This window comes from Apium graveolens, chromosome 8 (assembly GCF_009905375.1).
Source record: "Apium graveolens cultivar Ventura chromosome 8, ASM990537v1, whole genome shotgun sequence".
Lineage (NCBI taxonomy): Eukaryota > Viridiplantae > Streptophyta > Magnoliopsida > Apiales > Apiaceae > Apium > Apium graveolens.
Genome location: NC_133654.1, coordinates 66975921 through 66979178, shown reverse-complemented (window position 1 = coordinate 66979178; position 3258 = coordinate 66975921). Strand labels below are relative to the sequence as shown.

At 41.4% G+C, this 3258-nt stretch overlaps 1 non-coding gene across 1 annotated transcript; it reads right to left on the bottom strand.

Annotated features, from left to right (window-relative positions):
- Nucleotides 1-1929: 1929 nt before the first annotated feature.
- LOC141681873 (small nucleolar RNA R71) lies at nucleotides 1930-2036 on the bottom strand. The gene has a single exon (XR_012559292.1). It is a non-coding gene; the product is annotated as a small nucleolar RNA R71 (small nucleolar RNA).
- Nucleotides 2037-3258: the final 1222 nt, after the last annotated feature.

Genomic DNA, 3258 nt, shown 5'->3' with positions numbered 1-3258 from the left:
CAGATTACGGCGAAGAAACGGAGCAAACTTGGATTTTTTCCAGTGGAGGCCTGCGCGCCCGCGCAGCTATGCTGAGCGGCCGCGCAGCAACCTGCGCGCCCGCGCAGATATGCTGAGCGGCCGCGCAGGGTCGGGAATTTTCCTGAATTATTTTAGACTTCTACTTCTGTTTGGCTTCCAACTTCTATGTAATCTGAGTTTTATGGGACTATTATATAAGTAGATTTGAGACGTTTTCACGAGGAAGAAGAAGAAAAAGATTGTGTTTTACGCAAGAAGCGAAGGAGATAAGGAAGAAGACCGATTTAGCACACCGCAACGAAGAGGAAGCATATTTTCTTGTGATTCTTGTTTCGTTGTAACGTTGGATGCTAGTTTTCTTGCTTTGACTTATTTACTCTTGTGACGTACTCTGTTTTAATATAATTAGTTTAGTTATTATTTTCTTGTGTTTGTTTATCATGATTTCATATGAACCCATGATGGCGATAAGTTCTATTATGGGCTAATCGTGATCATGGGGTTGCAACGGATTTATTATGGAATTCTTTAGTTAATTGTTTAATACTTTAGTGTGTGATGATTGCTTGATATCTAGTATTGGTTGTGCGTATTCGTCTTATGTGCGTCGCGAACATATAAGATAGGGTGTTAATCTCTTGTGAAGCGACGGTGGATCTTGAGATTTAGAACTTGCCATGCTAGCATAGGTTCATGTACGTTGTGCATGATTAGTGGGTAACTCTAACAGTTTTATTTGCCCTATGTAATCAAAAAGGAATAACTTGTGCTTAAATCGTTGTGTTGTCAATTTCTGTAGACATATAGGAACTCAACATAATTGATGACTATTCGACTTCTATCTTAATTATGGATGCTTGGTAGAATGGTATTAGTACAATGAAAGTTGGCTTTTATCAGTTTCGTGTTATTCGATTAATATCATCACTGTCATATGCTAAAGGTAATAACAATGGCTATAGAAGGAAGTAATAATGAAGTTGTGATCTCATGAGTGTTTTATTATTGATAAATTGAAGTATTAGTTAAGTGGTTAATTAAGTAGTTAATTATAGTTAATATTTAATCAACAAGTTTAAGTGTTATTATCTTAACATTGAGAAGTAATCATACATTGGTGAGTGAGTTTAATTAGACAATAATTTAGTCTGAGTCTCTGAGGGAACGAACTAGAAAATATTCTATATTACTTGCGAACGCGTATACTTGCGTGAATATTAGCGCGTGTTTTCGCCCTAACAAGTTTTTGGCGCCGCTGCCGGGGACTCGGCGTATTTGTTTAGTTTATGTACTTACCATCATTGGTCATTAGGACTCAGTGATTAGGACGTAGTAGTTACTTATTTTTTTCTGGTTGTGTTTCAGGTACTTTAGCAAGCGTTTATGCAAACTCGTTCTCGTGCTCGCAAGAGGACTTTAGATACAGCTGAGGAGACAGACGAAGTTCTTGATATTCCGGAGAAGTTAGATTTTGAGGATTCGGATTCAGGAACTGAGCAGAAAGAACCAGTAAACATGGGAGATCGTATTGTTCAAGCTGATCCAGCTCTTATGGATTTTTCTCGGCCTAAAATTGATGACATTCAGTCAAGCATCCTTCATCCGGCTATTCAAGCTAACACCTTTGAAATCAAGCCGGGCACTATTCAGATGGTGCAGAATTCTGTTTCTTTTGGAGGAGCGGCAACTGAAGACCCCAACATGCACATAAGGAATTTTGTCGAGATCTGCAGCACTTTTAAGTATAATGGCGTGACTGATGAGGCTATCAAGTTGAGGCTTTTCCCATTCTCACTAAGGGACAAGGCTAAAGACTGGTTACATTCTGAACCAGCTGGGTCCATCACTACGTGGCAAGATCTTGCGCAAAAGTTTCTGGTGAAGTTTTATCCGATGGCAAAGACTGCTGCTATGAGGAGTGCTCTTAATCAGTTTGCGCAGCAACCTACAGAATCTATGTGCGAGGCTTGGGAACGCTACAAGGAAATGTTGAGAAAATGTCCACATCATGGAATGCCGGATTGGATGGTGATCACTGGTTTCTATAATGGTTTGGGGGCCCAATCTCGGCCCATGCTCGATGCAGCAGCTGGAGGCGCCTTATGGGCTAAAAGCTATACTGAGGCGTATAATCTTATCGAGACGATGGCTGCAAATGAGCATCAAAACCCAACTCAGAGGATGACGTCAGGCAAGGTAGCAGGTATTCTGGAAGTTGATGCAGCCACCGCTATTGCAGCCCAGCTCTAAGCGCTATCAATGAAGGTTGATTCTCTGGCTACGTATGGAGTTAATCAAATAGCTATGGTTTGTGAGCTTTGTGCAGGTTCTCATGCTACGGATCAGTGTTCTCTTGTAAACGAATCTGTTCAGTATGTGAATAATTATCAGCGATAACAGCAGCATGTGCCAGCGACCTATCATCCTAACAACAGAAATCATCCAAATTTCAGCTGGGGGAATAATCAGAATGCTATTCAGCCACCATATCAGCAAGGAGTGAGTAAACAGTTTAACCCACCTGGATTCCAGCAACCACAGCAGTATGCTACAAGGCAATCATATCCTCAACAGGGAAGTGCAGCTGCACCTACTAGTGCTGATTTTGAGGAACTTAAGCTGTTGTGCAAGAGTCAGGCGATTTCTATCAAGACCTTGGAAAATCAAATTGGTCAATTAGCCAATGCAGTGCTCAATCGTCAACCTGGCACTCTTCCCAGTGACACGGAAGTACCAGGCATGAAGGAAGCTAAAGAGCAAGTCAAGGCTATTACCTTAAGGTCTGGAAAAGTAGCTGATACTGAAAAGGCAAAAGAAGTAGAAGCTGAAATTAGAGGTGAAGAATCTAAGCAAAAGGAGAAAGCAGAGGAACCAAGGAAGACTACTGTTGAACATACTCTGCCTGAGGCTAATACAGGGGAGAAACAGCTCTATCCTCCACCACCTTTTCCTAAGAGATTGCAGCAACAAAAGCTGGATAGACAGTTCGGGAAGTTTCTGGAGGTGTTCAAGAAACTTCACATCAATATACCTTTCACTGAGGCTCTGGAACAAATGCCTAGTTATGCGAAGTTTATGAAGACTATTCTTTCAAGGAAGGTGAAACTGGATGACCTTGAAACCGTTGCTCTCACGGAAGAATGCAGCGCTGTTCTGTAATAAAAGTTACCACCAAAACTGAAAGATCCAGGAAGCTTCACCATTCCTTGCACAATTGGCAATCTGACGTTTGACAAG